General features: G+C 38.7%; 1 protein-coding gene across 6 annotated transcripts in view; it reads right to left on the bottom strand.

Annotated features, from left to right (window-relative positions):
• LOC129770692 (protein tramtrack, beta isoform) overlaps positions 1-20,281 on the bottom strand; it is a 618,642-nt gene that overhangs the window by 517,253 nt on the left and 81,108 nt on the right. The gene's annotated exons all lie outside the window — the stretch shown is intronic.

Raw genomic sequence — 20,281 nt, forward strand, 5'->3', positions numbered from 1 at the left:
GAACTTTTGGTACAATATGCGTTGAAGTCGAACGATCATAAGCTCATAACTCAGGGCCCTCAATTGACCATCTTTGTGTGTTATTTTAGCTACTACATCCATGCAACAATCATCATGTGACGGTAATCCCAGTCCCTTACCGCTCACATTACGGTCTGCTGCATAGGTAATTGGTACTATTAATAACACAACAATGGAAGCCTCAAATAATCTCGCTGTGTATGGTCTAACTGGTGAATATTCGAACGATAGGAGTATTCTCATGCCGGAAAAGCGACATGTGTATCTGTGTAATAGATAAAAATGTGTATCGATAAGATGAGAATACTCTTACGCCTGAAAAAATCGCTGACGAATTTCATACCAAACCTGTCTTAGGAGTTGGCAGCACCATCTCAGAGAGTAGTGAAACGATGTGGGTGTAAAGGCATGGGTCATTTAAGTAACTTTACACACTTGAAATATTCGAAAAACAATTAGACTACTTTTTGGAAAAAGCCAAAAAATTTTTTTTTTCATCGTTTGACATGAATTTTGTAGGTATCATAGTTTTTAAGTTGTAAATTTTTGTAAAAATTTAAGAAATTTGGCTTTTTCCAAAAAGTTGTCTATTTATTTTTCGAATATTTCAAGTATGGAAAGTTGCTTAAATGACCCATATCTATACACTCACAACGTTTCACTGCTATTTGAGATGGTGCTGCCAACGGCCAGTCGAATTGGCATGAAATTTGTCCGCTACTGTGAAATACACTGCGTTTCATAACGCATAATAAAAAATGAGAATTTTTTCAATCACATATATAATAAATTATTTTTTTTCATCGATTTCAGTATTTTTTATTAATAACATAATGTATTTTCTTCAAAAAAATGTCAGTGAATGTTCGAGTAAGGGCCATGGTCTGCTGTTCGACGCAACTTTGTCACGATGCTCTCACAAGAACGTTGTACGGCACTTACGTCCATTTTCCGGATACAATTCCGGATTCTTGTAGTCAGTTGCTTCGTGTCCTTGGCCCTCCAATTGTTTTTATACACTAGGGCACTGAGTGAGCCAAAGAAATCCTCTATTGGGCGGCACTGGGGCAAGTTTGTTGGGTCACGATCTTTCGGCACGAACGGTATCTTTTTCTCCTCAAGATACGCCAGCGTCTTCTTGGCGTAATGGGAAGACGCCTTGTCCGGCCAGAAGACGTACTTCCCATCCGCGTGATGCTCGTTCAGGAACGGCAGCAGGATTTTATCGAGGCACTCTTCTCGATAGATTTGTTGGTTGATTGCCAGACCGCTCGGCTTAAACCAAGGCTTTGAAATGCCTCGGTCGGAAATGGCGATGTACAACCTAACCCTTTTTTTCAAAGTTTTGCTTGAGCTTGTATTTCACTTCAGGCGGTGTGGATGACTTGTCGCTGGAGTAGTAATTATCATTTCCTGGAATATGCGTTTTGGACAGCGGAAAATAGCTTTCGTCGTCCAGAACGAAAGACGTCCCGCGGTATTTTTTGGTCATCCACCGACACTGTGATTTAACCGTCTCAATCTGCTCCTCCGTGTACTCCGGCGACCTCGTCTTCTTCCTGTAGACGATTCCTTCCATCTTGAGGATCCGATGGATCAATACGTGGGAGCAGCCATATTTCCGACCGGCGTCACGCAGGCTGGTTGCGTCCTTGTTGTCAAACAGCTTCTTTAACGATGTCTTCCTCTGCTTCGTCATTATCGTCACCGGACGCCCACTTCCGACCTTCCGCTCTACGTTCAGGGGACTCAGGATACGATATACCGTACTGACAGGTACATTTTCTTCCTTAAAATATGCCACCGTGAACTTTTTTCCTTGCTGGAAATGCGTTTCGTAGAACCGTAAAATGCGTTCGCGGAGCACGTGCTGTTTCGACGCCATCTTTGCTTTGACTAAATTAAAACTAGCAAAACCAAACACGCCTACTGTTTCTAGGGAGCCCAAAGAGCAATTTTCTTGGAGAAAGAAAATTTTACGCTCTTTATTTGAGTTACTGAAAGGTATTGAAAAAAATCTCATTTTTTATTTAACACCCGTTATCTATAGAACCACTCATTTTTAGTGAGTTTTCAGAGATATGTAAGAAGTCGGTTGAATTGAAGTAGATAGTGTAGGATATAACAACTATCGTAATTTTTATGGCCATTTGAACTTTATTGTTGTGTTCAGGTGCGAAACATTCAAAAACTTTTTCATGTTTTCTTCCAGTGTCCTTCCATTAATAATGGAAGGACACTAGAATTATAATGTTCTGTAAATAATATATGTTGAATTGCTAAATGTAATTTTTGCAAATAAATATACAAGTTGTGAATGAATTGTAAATAAACGGACTGTAGTGCAATCATAAAGTTGGTGCTGTTATTTGGCGGGTACTCACCCCCAAAAATATTTACTCCAGAAGGAAAACCCCGACAGTCCCAGGTCGAAGAAACGCAGGATAGGGACCTGCGCAAGGCATCGAACCAGCTACCCAACAATATGAATTACAATAAGTTTTAATTTGTAGATCATCTGTAGTTCTCAATGAGTTCACATAACCCATTCGGGGTGTTTTTGACAAAGCTGTGCCATGTTGTAGTGTGTATCTCGTCCTAAGCAGAGGATACTGCTCGTTTAAGCTATTCAAATCACTCATACTGCTTGTAAGCTGCATCTATTATTCATACGATCATCCCTTATAAGTTCTTGATAGGGTTTTGAACTCGTAAACAATCTGACCAGTCCAGAATCTGAAGCCCTCATTATTTGATGAATTGATGCCAAATTACCATATTATCACATTGTTTTTGATGTAAAAACAGCAGGAAATGATTCTGAAGTACTTCTTCGCACTTCTCACTGTTCATTCATGTTGATGGTAAGCTACCTAAATCGGGCTTTTTTGAGAAAATTCATCCCAAACCATAAAAATCTTATTTCTGAAGCTGGGGGTCCAAAAACTAATGTGGAAGCTAATGCCATGGGTTTCACTATTTCAGGAGAACTTCTCTGATAAAAAGAAATCCAACTTGAGTAGAATTGCTTCATACTGAAATGACTTACGGAACGTGTCATGTAATTTTTCAATTCGTAACTTTACAGGCGGCAGTTTGATTTTTTTTTTTATCCAAAATATATATTTTTATTAAGGCTCATATGGCGTCAGCCTAACGGGGCCGGGAGTTCAATATTTCGACAATGTTTGCTTACAACTATGTTAGTAATATGTAACCGATTACTCGCGGTTGGCTCGAGGTTAGTATTACAAGTGTTCTCATAATTGGTATGTTGCAGTCTTCGATGCTCTATACGTGTGCCCGACACGGGCTACTTACTATTGGGATGCAGCTGACCATTAATCAGCAACGGCCCCCTAGTCTGTACCCCATATCTAGCGTGGTGCGTCTTTCTCGACTCGAGGAATCCAGGATAGAATGGTCACTAGCCGGCGCAATCATCAGCTCGTGTAGAGTTGTCATGAGCGGTACAACCTTTGGCTCTTGTTGAATGATCAGTGGACTGCACAACCTTTGGCCCGTGTATCTGTAAAGTTTGATGGTTTGAGGAAAATATTTTCAAAACGGCCTGGTTCAGATAGTTTTTCATCAACACCAATGTACAGTCAAAAGTGCAATGAAGTACCTCAGAATTAATTACATCTTTTTTTTTGCATCAAAAACACTATGATAATTGGGTAGACCGTCAGCCAAGTGTAATCTATGAGCAAGAAAAAACCCATTATAGTTATGAAGGTACATAGAAAATGCTGCTGGACTCCAACTTTGCCATAAATTAAAATGTTATTTCCTAATAATCGATGCCAGTTATGGAATTTTAAATTCTGAACTTTAAAAAAAATCAAAAGGAGTTTCAATATTGTATATCTGGCTAACGAGGCATATACAAGCGTCTAGTGAAACAATAGTCGTGGCAAAAGCTGATCGCCAACAAAATGGTAACTGAAGGAGAGTTAACACTAACGAGTGCGAGGAGCAACTCGCAAGCGATTTGGGACCATTTCTCCACAAGAAAATTCGCGTATCGTAAGGCTGAGAGGAACATAAAGGGTGTGTCACATCAAATTGCATCACGGAAAAAACGCTGTAGGAATTTAATTTTTAGGAATTATATCAGCTTTAGCTTATAATCAGATAAGAGTGTATAGATCACGTTGGCCATGCTTCACTGTCAATTTTTCGTAAATTTGGAAAAATGTCGTCGAACGAAAAAGAGCGTCATGAATTAATCCTGTGCACTCATTTCGAGAATCCGGAGTTGTCACATCGGGACATCGGTAAGATGCTGGGAATCGTCCAATCCACGGTCAGCAGAGTACTAAAACGATACTTCGAGAACCTAACCATCGACCGGAAGGTGAAGAACGGCAAAAATGGATGCTCCGTCAGTGAAAAAGATCACAAGCGCGTAGTTAAGCAGTTTAGACGTGATCCGAGAAGTTCGGTCCGGGATGTCGCCAATAAGCTGAATTTGTCAAGTTCATTCGTCCAGCGGACCAAGCAGTGGGAGGGCCTGCGTACATACAAGGTTCAGAAGGCTCCTAACCGCGACGAAAGGCAAAACATGGTGGGGAAGACGCGAGCCCGGAAGCTGTACACCGAAATGCTGACGAAGCCGCATTGCCTGGTAATGGACGACGAATCCTACGTCAAAGCGGACTTTCGTCAGCTGCCGGGCCTGTTGTTCTTCTCCGCAGAGGACAAATTCAGCGTTCCGGAGGAGATTCGCAAGCAGAAACTATCCAAGTTTGCCAAAAAGTACATGGTGTGGCAAGCGATCTGCTCTTGCGGAAAGCGGAGCGCCCCCTTCGTGATGACCGGCACGGTAAACGGGCAGGTTTACCTTAAGGAGTGCCTACAGAAGCGCTTACAACCACTATTGAAGCAGCACGAGGGCCCGACCATCTTCTGGCCGGATCTCGCTTCGTGCCACTATTCAAAGGACGTGTTGGAATGGTACGAAGCCAACGGGGTAACCTTCGTGCCAAAGGAAATGAACACGCCCAACGCGCCGGAGCTTCGCCCAATAGAGAAATATTGGGCGATTATGAAGCAGGCCCTCCGGAAGAACCCAAAAGTTGTCAAATCGGAGGCGGACTTCATGAGAAAATGGATGTCTGTTCAAAAAAAACTACAACCTGACGTTGTACAGAACCTTATGGACGGGGTAAAGAGAAAGGTGCGAGCATACGGGCTTGGGCTCTAAGTATGAATAAAAAGAAAATGCCAAAAGTTGTTTAATAGTTTTTATTTTACTGTCTAAAATTTTCAAAAGGATCGGTCTACTGGGCGAATTTTTACAGCGTTTTTTCCGTGATGCAATTTGATGTGACACACCCTTTAGTTATACGATTTCAAAAGTTTTGTATGGGATGTGTAAGTATAATATAAGCATAAGCATGAGCATCTAAAACATATTCCAAAGCTTTTGACGAGGTTCCAAGGTGCCTCGTGTCTTGATTTCGTTCAACAAGCAATTCCTAGTTATTTCGTAAGTTTCGTAGTAATTTTCTAAGTGAGATTTTTTTATGCAGCCCCTATTCACCGAAAAAAAAAACTTTTTAACTGTGTTGCAGAGATATTTTTATAGTTACTCTTGAATTTTTATGCGGTCTCTTCCGGTAGCACAAAAATAGACTGTTTTATGTATTGAAATAATTTATAATAGTTAGCATGAAACATCCAGAATCACATCGTCATCGGGACATCGTCAAAAACACAACTCTAACCAAAATACCATCCGGAGCATTCATATGCGATAAGGTTATCGTAATGCTCGTACCCGAAAGCAACCAAACAGGACGCTGAAGCAAAATCTGGTGGCCAAAATACGCGCTCGAAAGTTGTACAACAAGATTATGTTGAAGTACAAAGGATGCATGCTGATGGATGACGAAACGTACGTGAAGGTGCATTTTGGACAGCTACCAGGCCTGAAATTCTATTAGGTCAATGCCAGAGGAGATGTTCCAAGCAAATTAGGGTTCGTTTTCGCTGATAAATTTTCCCGGAAGCTCTCGATTTGGCAAGGGATTTGCAGCTGTGGCCATAAAACCAAGGATCTCGTCACAAAGCACCTGACTGACAAGTCTCCTTTCGTTCATTAGGGCTCACTATGGTCCGGTGAAACGTTGGCTAGATTTGGAAAGCTGCTACTATAGTCGAGAGGTGCTTCAGTGGTACCGTGACAATGAGGTGAATAACATTGAAACATACCTCATTCTTCCCAATAGCATTCCGTCTAATCGAAAAATATTGAGCAATTATCTAGGAAAATTTGAATTGAAGCAATTGAAAAATTGAAAAAGGATGCGAAAGTGACTCGGGATCCTGCAGACAATAAGAAACATCAAACTGTTTCTGCAACTCATCATAACTGCCCCAGATACGCTATAAACCTTAAAATCAGCCCTATCATCCTTTTTTTTTCTTGAGTATATTCAATTTTGATATTATTGTGAAGCAATAAGCAGCTGAAAAGTTAATATGAGATTGGTTAACTGTAAATGTTACTTTTTATTTACGAGGCTGCGATAACACGCATACTTTTAATTTTTTTAAATATGGTTAATATAGTGTGTTCAGAAATTTTCTATGTTTTCCTCTCAAAAATTCACAAATAACTGGATGTTTTGATCAACCAAAGTAATTCAGCTGTTAGGTTCTGTTTCCGCTAAAGAATCTCGAATGTTCCTGACCAAACGGGTATGTTTTGTTATGTATAAAGCATAATATAACAATACAACCATTCCATGTTAAACCGATATAGTGATTCTTGGGTTTTCGTGAAAAAAAGTGTTTTTTTTTCCTCATAGTAAAATATTAGACCCTTATTTTTTTATTTTTTCCATTGGGGTGGCCATTTACATTTTAGTGTGGTCCGAAAAATCAATTTTTTCCCTGTTTCCCCTTTTTCTACTGGACCCATTCAGACGATCGACAAATCAATTTAAAGCCACTTAGCTAGTCTTCTTTGAGTGAATATGACACTCGCAAAAAATATTAAATGATTGAATTTGTTTTCTTAAGTTCACATGGTTTAGGGGCAGAGTTTCTATTTTTCTTTGAAGTTATAATAAGTTTGTCTAGCATAAAAAATAGAAAATTATAGCAGATGAACTATGTTTTTAAAAATTGTGATCAGTTATCTTTACATTGTTTTTCTTTTAATTGCAAGCGTTCATGACATCGGGAAAACCTAAAATTTTCCAGGGAAAGCGAACCTAAAGTTTTAAAAATATAAAAATCCATTAACGATAAACTCAATCCGTTCGTTCATTTTCAAAATCATGAAAACTAAGAAAAACAAACATACCACTTCAACTGTGCCGATAATTAACAACATCTTCTGCTGCTCAATCAGTATACCCTTAGTGTCAAAGTCTCCAAACAGAAAAAAAAACCGTGGGAACGTTGCAAATTTCCATTATCCTTGCACACCGCCAAAAAATGCAACCTCTCGCTGAATCCCGTCACTCCACCCTCCCATTCGTCCCGGGAAAGCGGCAAAGAATAATGATTATTTAACAATTCAAATCATCAAAAGCTTCTGGTTTATCCTCCAAAAAATGACTCCCCAGGCAAGGATCTCTCCTCCACCTCCCTCTCCGTAGCTGGTGGCGGTGGCAATCCGAGAAGAAAAAGAACCGCACATTCAAAGGAAGGTGAAAAAAACGCAGCAACGGAGAGCCACGATAAATTCCCTTTGGCTGCTGCCCGATTGTATTCCTCCTTTGAGCAGAATCCACCCAGAAAACTCCAATGGCGAGGAAAAAGTGCATTACAGTGCAGAAATAACCGCCGTCCCGTTCCCACAATTGCGCCTCGACACGAGTGGGTGCGAAAGATGGAGGCTGTCTCTGCCATTAGCAGTTTTCTATATGTTTCTGTTTCTGAACTCCCGCTCTGATGGCGATGATGATGATGATGATGATGATGACGATGCAAAAGAAGCAAAAGACACATATGCAAAAAAAGCGCAACTGAAGAGGCAACATAAATCATACTTTTTTCTATGCTTGCGTTTCGTCTTTTGCTACAGCCGAAAGACAGCCTCGGAGACGTTTATGTTGCTACGGGCTAGATTGACGTTGACGTTCGGTTTGGGATGGAAAACCTAGTTGATTGATATTTATCACAACTTTATAGCCATCTCATGGTTGAGTGTGCATTTGATAACGAAAATGAAAATATATTTCGGTTCTGTACCAAAAAAAAACAAACTAAAACCAAGAAAGATTACGCCTCGCTTGGGGTCCCTCTCAAGTCATCCCGCGTTGAACCGGAATCTGCGTCCTCCTGCTAATGCTGATGACTTTTACCGTTGATGCGCTACTGACTGCCGCCCTGTTCTGAAGGGCTACTTATTTATCATCCGACACAACAGCTCCCAGTCTGTCCGTCGAAGCATTGAATTGTGAGCCATCTCTTGCCGGGCCCAACTGCGAAGATAAGTGGTTCCGATGCGACGAGTGCATACGGAGTGCCGTTGCATAGCCGTGGAGAAAAACATTTTCCACTGACGGTTTTTTTTCTGCCGCCATTAGTTACCACGAAACGTTGCTTGTGTGCATTTTGATATGCGATGATCATTTGTCAGTGTCAAAAAGTCACACTTCAGGATATTTGGGACGTTACTGCTGCAGCTACTGGAACCGCGTTATCCGAGGGAGGTCGGCATTACTAATGAACGTCGATAATGAAGAAATCATGATGGAAAAAAAATGCACGAAGTACTACGTAACTTTTGACGTAGGACTACGGCTTTCATTTCTATACTGGGGTGTAAGTTCAAAGTTTCGAAAACGAAAGCGTTACGCCGGAGAACGAGATTTTGAGCGTTAATAGCTCCTAAACAACTGAACGAAATGGTATGATAAACACTTCATTCGAAAGGTAAAATTTCTACGCGTTATATGCTTGTTACTTTTTGATTAAAATAGCCTTGAAATTGCTTTCAAAACAGGTTATTGAAATCACACCAATCGGTATATAAGCGAGTGCAGCTCGGAAATCCACTCAGTTATGATTGCGCAACGATTGAGGTCAAATCGCTGGAATGGATGGATGTTTCCCTAACACATACCTCAAAATCAAGAATCCTGAGGAAATCGGCATTTCAAAATAGATGCGAGCAGCGGGTACTTTTGCACTTGCTTGCGTTTCTGGAAATCGGAATGTTTCCCTAACACCGACATCAAACCCATGAAGCATGGGGAAATCGACATTGCAAAATAGATACGAGCAGCTTTTTTTCGCATACTTTCGCACTCGCTTGCGTTTCTGGAAATCTGGATGTTTCCCTAACACAGACTTCAAAACCATGGAGTCACGGGAAATTGGCATTGCAACATAGATGCGAGCTGCGGGTACTTTTGTACTCGCTAGCGTTTCTGCAAATCGGAATGTTTCCCTAAGAGCCCCTGCACTCTGCAGACTTGTTTCAACCGATAGTTTGGTTGGGTTGGGTTGCTAGTGCTCACACTAGCCAACTGTCGGACGAATATTCTCGAAAGACTGTATTTAATTTGTGTTTGACAACGGAGAAGAGAACGGTGAAGGAAAATCAAAAAGAGATTCAGAGAGCATCGCATTCTCAGTGATTCGCATGGCACTATGCCGGATGTCAAAATTGAGAGCGAATTGAACTATCGGCCGATAAACAATCGTCGTGTGTGCGTAGACCGATGCTAGCCAGTACTGATTAAACGGACGGCCAATAGTTGGCCGACAGAATAGTTTGAATGCAATCGGGAAGCCTATCAAATTTTTTCATCGGCCGGTACTGAATCGGTGTAGTGTGCGCATATGCATATCACTCCATTCTGATTAAGTTGTCCGAATCTATCGGACGACAAAAGTCTGTAGTCTGCGAGGGCTCTAACGCAGATTTCAAAAACATGGAGCCTGAGGAAATCGGCATTGTAAAATAGATGCAAGATGCGGGCACTTTTATACTCGCTTGCATTTTTGCAAACCGGAATGTGTTTTCCCAATACAGATTCCGAAACCAAGAAATTGGCATTGCAGATACATTCAAGTCGGCAATACTTTTATGCTCTCAAGCATTTTTACACTCCGGAATTCGTTTTGCGATAACTACTACCATAATGCATGAATTTACTTAAATTGGGATTTATTTTTAATTCAATTCGTAAATAGTTTCATTCATTCACTAGTTTAATCAACAATTAAATGAATACACACAATAGATAGCTCTGCGCTGCGGCGACATCGTACCAAATGAGGTGGGATTATTGCTAATTAAAGAAATACAATTGATTACTAAGCCAACGGCAGTCCTACGCCAACCTTGCGGTTATATCATAGGTATAATCCATCCATAGTTTTTCTCGAATTATTTTATGGTTGAACAAATTGTTTCTTCCTGCCGAATTCTGAATTATTCCGCTGACGGGTCTCATTAGTGCTTTGAACGGAAATTTATTTATCGGTCTTTTGATATCTCTTCATTGATGTCTTTTATTATCATGATTATTCTGTGAAAATTAGCGCTGAGCTTACTGAGTCGTTGTACATATACAACTAGGTCACAAACCGTCCTCTACTTTTGACGTGGAAGGATGACTCAGGCAAAATATTATACCCGTATTTATTTTTTCATTAGGGAGGTTTGAAAAAATCATGTTTTTTTTTCAAAAATGACTTTTTTTTAGAAAATTCATAACTTTTGAACTACTCAACCGATTGAAATCGTCATTTGAAATTAAAGCCAATTAGCTAGTCTACTTGAAAAAAAATCAACACTCGCAAAAATTTTAGTTTTGATTTCGCATTGATTGATTGTATTTGTTTTTTTTTGTATAGTTTACATAATTTAGTAACAGTAGGCGCGTTATTTTAAAATAGGCTTTTTTATAACATATTCAAAAAACAGAGACGTTTTTTCGTTGTTGAGTTATTTTCTTACAAAGTAAACATGTTTTTAGTCTTCGTTCAATATTCCTATGCGAGTAGATTACTATGCGCTAACATGGATTTACAGCGACTGTAACATGGTTACATTATCAATACACATTAAAGCTGTATTTTCTTAACAGCCGAATAATGTTTTTTCAAATTTTTGACGAATTATAGTAACTGACGAAGTTTTATACGAACGAATAATTTTGTGTGAACAGTTTATTCTAGATTTTATTTATATATATTTTTTTGAGAATACTTTATCTGACGAAGTTTTTTTTAACGGATTATATGTGGAATTTGTTTCTTTTTTCAATATTATTTGTTTTTTAATTTGTATTTACCAGTATTATGCCTGTCATGATCTTGGTGATGATGGACTATTTTTATTTTTCATTTTGTTGTTTTCTTATGTATTAGTTTTTAAAAAAATTAAAGTAGTCTACATAAGTTTGAGCCTCGCGCGCGTCTCGCAGATATAAAGGATATAAAATAAAAGTTTTTGTGAGAGCCGGTCTAGGATTTTTCCGTAATGGAAAATTTCTCGACTTCTCTAGATGGGAATAGTCATTGTGTATCCAAAACTAGGCTGGCGGTTGGACTCGTGCTCTGGTGGACCAATTGGCTGCAAGGGCCTCGTCGGGACCGTATCGGCTCAGTGGACGATGAGACTGAGTATTGGCTTCTTTTTTGATAATGTAATAAAATAACATTTTTTGAATTTATATCTGTAGGTAAAATCAGTTCGTTTTTTTTTGGTAAACTGATTTCAAAGCTAAGAAAAAAGTTAATATCTTCTAGATAACTCGTCTTGCTCAAACCTCTGTAGGGGAAGGTGGCGGGACCATCATCATCATCATCAATACACATCATAATTTCTAATCCTAGACTATCATATTATACGTAGAGACTTGAATGGCAGGTTCGGAATAAAATGAGTTCATCTATTATATTTTTCATAATTTTTATTTTTAATTCTAGACAAACTCATTATAATTTCAATTCTTTACAATCAGAACATACCATAACTACCAGCTCGAGACAAGCCTATTTTCAAATATCTTATGCAGTTGTAACTTGTTTTTTTTTCATACATTTCAGTCCTTCTGACGCCAGTTTCTGATTCTTGCCAAAATATTGTTTTGAAACAGAACCAAATACTTGAAGATTGTTTTGGAATAGAACCAGGTTGATTCGCGTGTCCTAAAGCTGCTTCACGTTTAGCTGAAAAATACTGCAAAATAAGCTAGACGTCGCACTAAAATTAGCCAGAAATTTATTTTAACTTTGTGGTTTCTGAAACATTTCGTTCCTTTTCGTTCAATTTTAAAACACAGATGAGTGCCAGCACATGGTAGAAAATTTGAACTTTAGTTCTCGGATCTCGGATCATTTCTTTGCACAGCTTCTTAAATAAACATGAATATATAAATTTAATCAGAATTTCGCATTTGATTTGGTTTTCAATTCAAATATTTTCACCAATGGTGCCGGCCCGGTCCGGTCCCGGTAAAATATCACATAACATTGGCGTATTAGCATGGATATTTCTAAAACCAGAATTTTCCAAAAGGGTTAAAGTGCTCATAATTCTTGTTTGAAATAAATTAAATCGAATAGAGATTCGTCAATTATAATTCGTTCTTCAAAGTGAACTAAAACAGTAAAAAAACAATTTTTGGGGGTTTGAAAGCAAAAATGTGCCACTTTAGAAAAAAAAAAATATATTTTGATCTAAAATTGTTGTTTTCATGATTTTTGAGTATTTATCTCAATTGAAGTCGGTCAATTCAGTGGCATAACAAAAATTGCATTTACAGAGTTACGTTTTCTGTGTACAGGATCTGACTTCGTAAACTGCGAATAAATTAGCATGTCGTGATACAAAAACCAGAATTTTCAAAAAAGCCAGAAAAAGATATTAGGTTGGGGAAAAGGTTATCTAGCATTTTCTCGATAGCTGGCGTTAGTGATCAATATCTCGCGTAATATCGATCATACAATTTCAAGTATAGGATCGTTGAAAAGGTGACATTTCACACTAAAAAATTTTTAACAAAAAAAATTTTTTTTTTTGTGTTTTTTGTTTGTTCCATTCAGTTGTGAGTTATAGAGTGTTAGCAATGGAGGTCAACAAAGTGAAAATTTGGTACATTTTACACTTTTTATTTTATAGATGCGAAAATGCAAGCCAGGCCGCTGAAATTGTGAATAGTGTTTATTTTAAATTTGTTTTTAATTTTTATTCAGGGCAATACATTAAATTAAGATCGCTACTGTCAACAAATGGATCGTTTGAAGCTAGCAATTGACCAGAAACGTTCAGAATTGGCCAACAGAGGAGGTGTTGTGTTCCATCAGGACAACGCAAGACCACACAATTCCGAGAACTTGATTGGGATGTTTTAATGCATCCACCACATAGTCCGGAGCGATTACCACCTTTTTCCCCAACCTAAAATATTATATCGAAAAAATTGTAACTTAGGCCCCTAAGTAACCCTTTTGCATTTGGATAAAAATGTATCGCTAGCAACAGTCTTGGGTAATGTTCGTGGAAAATCAAGTAATCGACATTTTTGAAAAAGTCTCGATAGAAAATTCGAATGTCATTTTTTTCCCAGACGCCCATTGGCACTTTAATGGTCACCCTAATGCAACTTAGAAAAAAAAAACACTAACCGATTATATTAAAAGATAGAAAACTTTGTTCTACAAAGTTGAGATACAAAGATGCAAGTTTCCTCTTCCTGGACTATTGTGCATTGTATATAGTATACGAAATATTTGTATGAAACATGAGGTGAAAATAATGGAGTTTGACACATTACACACTACAGCGCGGACTCGATTATATACAGTTTCTGATTTCTTTTCACTATATATAATCGATTCAAAAAACATATTTTTTATTGGTTTTTTTTTGTACCTTTTTTTTTTCTTGAATATAAAAGAGGAATTTGATTTTTCATTCATCCCCTTAAAGTCAGAAAATACCTTTCTCACATGAAAAAAATAACAATCCAGATTCTCTCAGAGGGTGATAGACGATCATATTTGATGGAAAAAATCCTTCTACGCATATGTTCGAATTTCAACAATGACCGAGTTATAGAACTTTTTTTTTTGTTTCGGACTCTGTTGCCTCGAACTGGCTCTACATTACAAAGTATGCTACGGAAGACGATTCTGTTGCTTTCATTTGAAAGATGAGAAAATTTGATAAAGGATAGATATAGGAACATCTAAATTAATGGACTTCTATCTATCTTAATTTGGCTGCAATAATTAATTCTTGGTGAAAATTCTAGCAAAATCTTCAAAAATCACGATTTTTACCCCGCTGTATATGAATTAGTCACTTAAATTACACCTTAACGTTGAAAGGTTACATTTCTTCTTTAAATAAGTCATATTTGAAACATAAAATTTTTTTTTCAAACTGTATATAATCGAGTCAAAAATTGTATATAATCGAATCACATATAATCGAGTCTGTATATAATCGAGTCCGACCTGTATTACACATTAGCTAGTTGTCTAGTTAAGTGGTATTAGTAGATTAAATATCCGTCAAATCCATTTATTCCGAACATTAGGGCTAATCCTGTTGACATTAGTGAATAAAATAAAAATATGAATAAATTGAGAATATGAATATGAAATTATTACCTATTTTCTGACATAAGACTACGTCTTCCCGCAATTGTACCAAATCAAAAAACAGGTCACGTTTTTCTTTGCAATAGTTTTACCGTTAATATTTATTTTAGCTCTGTGGTTTGCTTTCCAAACAAATCGTAAATTCTCTAAATTTTTTCGGTAAGTTATACAATACGGTTCCCATGAATGATTCAAAATAAGGTAAATTCGGAGAATTCACATTTTCTTATTGTATTTCCGTGGCCGAGTATGTATCAGCGAGAGGTTCAATATAGATAATATAGGTCCAATATAGAATTTTTTCTGCTTATCAGACGAGCGTAAATCGGTCACTTGAAGTGCAAATGCAGCATTCGTTCTACGGACAATGTGATCAAACAATAGACAATAGATCAAAGATTGCAATCTTAGCCCTCCCGTGTTCTATTCATTTAGTAATTTAGTCTAAACAAGCCAACTCGACGGCCTCCGAGAGCTGCGGTTAGCCGCAAACAACTTGATGACATGTGCTCACTCCTTCCTGAGCCACGATTGATCTTGGGAGACTTCAACTCTCACGGAACTGCCTGGGGGGAACAGTACGACGACAATCGTTCATTGTTGATATATGACCTTTGTAACAGCTTCAATATGACCGTTTTGAACACTGGGGAAACAACACGTGTACCTAAACCTCCTGCTAACCCAAGTGCTCTTGACCTCTCGCTTTGCTCGAATTCACTATCGTTAGATTGCAAGTGGAATGTAATCCAGGACCCCAACGGTAGTGATCACTTGCCAATCAAAATTTCCATCACCATTGGGTCGAATTCTTCTGAATCTATAAACATGGCATATGACCTCACAAGACACATTGACTGGAAAAAATATGCGGACGCGATTGCTCTAGCCATCAATTCCAGAGATGGTTTACCTCCATTGGAGGAGTATAACTTCCTTTCTCGTTTGATCTATGACAGCGCGGTTCGCGCTCAAACGAAACCCATCCCAGGTTCCACCATTTCCCGAAGGCCTCCCAATCTATGGTGGGATAGCCAATGTTCCAAGCTTTATGTAGAAAAATCTAATGCATTTAAAGCTTTTCGGAAACGTGGAACCCCTGACAATTTTCAAACGTATTTAGCCCTTGAAGATCAATTTAAAAACTTGATCAAAGGGAAAAAACGTGCTTATTGGCGAAATTTCGTGGGAGGTTTGTCACGAGAAACGTTAATGAAAAATTATGGAAAGTGGCTCGAAACATGCGAAATCGCTCTTCAACGAATGAAAGCGAAGAATATTCACATCGATGGATTTTTAATTTTGCACGGAAGGTTTGCCTGATTCCGCTCCTGTGCAAAAAATTGTTCGAGATATACCACAAGGTAGGTGCGATCTTGATTCCGAGTTTTCGATGGTAGAATTCTCTCTTGCTCTCCTTTCATGTAACAATTCTGCTCCGGGATCGGATAGAATTAAGTTCAACTTGTTGAAAAACCTCCCTGATGTGGCGAAACATCGCTTGTTGAATTTATTCAATCGGTTTCTGGAGAATAATATTGTTCCAGATGATTGGAGACAAGTACGAGTTATAGCTATTCAAAAACCCGGAAAACCCGCGTCCGACTTCAATTCGTACCGCCCAATAGCAATGCTGTCTTGTATACGGAAATTGTTGGAGAAAATGATCTTGTTTCGCCTTGATCGATGGGTTGAAACGAATGGCCTACTCTCAGATACACAATATGGGTTCCACAGGGGCAAGGGGACGAATGATTGTCTTGCGTTGCTTTCTTCAGAAATTCAAATGGCTTACGCCGAAAAAAAACAAATGGCTTCAGTATTCTTGGACATAAAGGGGGCCTTCGATTCTGTTTCAATAGAGGTTTTGTCGGACAAATTACACTCTCGGGGTCTGCCGCCTCTATTGAATAATATGTTATATAACTTGCTTTGTGAGAAACATTTGAACTTTTCTCACGGAGATTCGGCAGTAAGTCGGGTCTCTTACATGGGCCTCCCCCAGGGCTCATGTTTAAGCCCCCTTTTGTACAACTTCTATGTAAGCGACATCGACAATTGCCTTACACAAAATTGCAGCCTAAGACAACTTGCAGATGATGGAGTGGTGTCTGTCGTAGGATCAAACGAATCCGACCTGCAAGGACCCTTACAAGATACTTTGAACAATTTTTCAACCTGGGCCATTGGGCTAGGGATCGAATTCTCCACGGAGAAAACAGAGATGGTGGTTTTTTCTAGGAAGCATAGACCAGCAAAACCAAAGCTTCAACTTTTGGGTAAACCGATCACTCATGCTATGTCATTTAAGTATCTTGGGGTCTGGTTCGACTCCAAATGTACTTGGGGGGCCCATATTAGGTATCTGAGTAAAAAATGCCAACAAAGAATAAACTTTCTCCGTACAATTACCGGCACCTGGTGGGGAGCCCATCCCGAAGATCTTATAATGTTGTATCGAACAACTATTCTCTCAGTGATGGAGTATGGCAGTTTCTGTTTTCAATCAGCTGCCAAAACACACCTCATTAAACTCGAGCGAATTCAGTATCTTTGTCTCCGTATCGCGTTGGGATGTATGCCCTCAACGCATACCATGAGTCTCGAGGTTTTGGCAGGCCTACTCCCACTAAAAGATCGCTTCAAATTATTATCTCTTCGGTTCTTCATCCGGTGTAAGGTCATGAACCCATTGGTGATCGGAAATTTTGAGCAGCTGATCGAGCAAAATTTTCACTCCGGATTCATGAGTTCATATCATGAATTCATCTCCATGCAGGTTGATCCTTCTTCGTATATTCCCAACCGTGTTTGTTTCCCTGACTACATCAATTCCTCTGTGCATTTTGATCTGTCCATGAAGCAAGATATCCATGGATATTCAGATTACCAACGATCGAGGATCGCTCCAACGATCTTCGATGAAAAGTATGGGGGTATCAATTGTGATAATATGTACTTTACTGATGGGTCCACTATAAACGAGTCCACAGGATTTGGAGTGTTCAACGAATTTTTTAGCACCTCACACAGTCTTCAGAATCCTTGCTCAGTGTATATTGCTGAATTGGCAGCAATTCATTGGGCGCTGGACAGCGTCGCCTCACGACCTGTTGAACACTATTACATTGTAACGGATAGTCTTAGCTCTGTCGAAGCTATCCGTTCAGTGAGGCCGGAAAAGCACTCACCGTACTTCCTTGAGAGAATACGAGAAATTTTGAGTGCTTTATCCAGACCTTTATCTGGGTCCCTTCACATTGCTCCATTCCGGGTAATGAGAGGGCTGACTCATTAGCAAAGGTAGGTGCAATTGAAGGCGATATTTATCAGCGTCAAATCGCCTTCAATGAATTTTACTCTTTAGTCCGCAAAAATACCATCGCTAACTGGCAACGCAAGTGGAATGAAGATGAATTGGGCCGGTGGTTTCACTCGATTATCCCTAAGGTTAGCCTCAAACCGTGGTTCAAAAGTCTAGACTTGAGTCGGGACTTTATTCGCACCTTCTCCCGACTCATGTCCAATCACTGTTCGTTAGATGCACTACTCTTCCGTTTCAATCTTGCCAGCAGCAATCTCTGCGTTTGTGGCCAAGGTTATCACGACATCGAGCACATTGTTTGGTCGTGCGAGGTGTATCTGGTCGCCAGATCGAATTTAGAAAACTCCCTTCGGGCCCGAGGAAGACAGTCCAATGTGCCGGTGAGAGATGTGTTGGCTCGGTTAGACCTTGATTACATGTCCCATATATATGTTTTCCTTAAAGCTATAGATCTTCGTGTGTGATTGTCCCTACATCCTTATACCCTCCTTTCCTTCCTTTGCGGGTAATTCGTCCCCTAAATAGTAGAATAAGTTGAAATGTAAATACACTATAGATATACGAATAGATTTATGAAATGAGTGTTCATCAACATTGTTACAATTTCCTTATATCCCATCCTTCTCCTATAAATATGTCACCCTCCTAAACTCGAGTACACCGCGAGTAATCGGTTTTCCACCTTACTAACCATAGATGTAAGAAAATTGTTTATATATATATAGTTTTAAAATTATATTTAAGAATTCGGCTCCTTTAAACTTAAGTAACTGAGCCTGTAAAAATAAACGAAATAAAAAAAAAGCCAACTCGACAATCAAGAGGTTTTCGAAATGACCTGTTCGGTTTAGTTTTACAATTTGGTCTTTTTCAAGACTAAAGGCGAATGAACTGATGAATTTTAAAGCCTCTATAATTCAAAACATCATAATCATCATCATCATTCAAGTTATCTCGCTTTAGCAATCAGACAGCAGTCTTCCTCAATGAGATGTAAGTACAATGTTTCGGGCGTCGTTACCTCTATGTCAGTTGTAAAAAGTGGTATGTCAATTCCTTCATTCGAAAGATAAAAGATATATGAATAATACTGGTTACATGTTGGCCGAAAAACTTGTTTTATAGATTAAAACTAAAAACTATTTAAATCACAAACATCTATACATAGAAACATGGGTGAAACTTTTCTAATTATTGTGCTTACCCTGGCTAATCTCAGTTTCTATCGTGCTCTGTTGAACAATTTTTTTCACCACAGAATGCATCTTAAGAATGAGCAAGAAACAAGCATAGTGCAGAGCAGAATCAAAGCAAAAAAGTATTCTTGATTTTATGCGTTTTATGCGACAAAAATGTCGCGATGCATACTGAGTGCGTATATTGTTCTCGCGAGAGAATGAATGAATCAACCAGCTTGAGCTGTGTTGAGAGTTGTATTCTTCGGTGGATTTTTTTTCTGCCTTTATTTATCACCTCCGCCGCTGCCATAGAATAGATTCGGTTTGGATTTTCTGTTGCCGTTCCCTATAGAATGTCGGGCTATTCATTATTCGATTATATTTATCACGTGAAAGCTCAAAAAATGAAATGTTCGGAATTGGAATCTGTTCGAAACATGAGTCGAAACGATATGATTTTAACGACGATTTTATTCCTCGTACTAAACTTTACCAGTACACCCAAAATTGATTTTTAGCTCATGTTTTGTCACCCCAATTCATGACATTAAATGAGACATAACATAACAGAAAATGTCATGACTAACAAATACTGGTAAGCATTTGTATAATATACATGGTACAGCAATATAAGATTAATACGAGCGAACGAAACAAAAGACAAATAAGTTTTCCGCATGCTTTGCTACATACACGGCCCAGACCGAGATAGATATTGTTCTCCTTCATGCGCTCCTTTTTTACTCTTAGGAAACACTCCCCAGCTTAATATTATAATCAGGTGCAATGTTATCACGTATTGCTGAACAACTTCTTAAACATCATTAGCCATATGGATAGCGTGGTCGTGTAAATTAGCTTTGCATTCCAGCCAGCCTAGGTTCGATCCCCTTTGACGTCGTATGGACTTTTTTTTGGCACAATCCCAAATGAAATGAGAAAAGAGAACAGAAAGAGATGTCTGCACGCATACATACAAACCATTTTTAAGCTTTCAAAATAGCCCATTATTTGCGCATTTGACTCGACAGCACACGAAATGACATCGTTTCTGCCAAAGATGACATGTTTTCCGCCAACGCTAGTTTGGGTGTAGCATTAAAAAATAGTGTTCGCTACACAATTTGAAAAAAAAAAACTTTTTTATGCGGTGAATATGGACCACACA

The sequence above is a fragment of the Toxorhynchites rutilus genome, chromosome 1, assembly GCF_029784135.1.
Source record: "Toxorhynchites rutilus septentrionalis strain SRP chromosome 1, ASM2978413v1, whole genome shotgun sequence".
Taxonomy (NCBI): domain Eukaryota; kingdom Metazoa; phylum Arthropoda; class Insecta; order Diptera; family Culicidae; genus Toxorhynchites; species Toxorhynchites rutilus.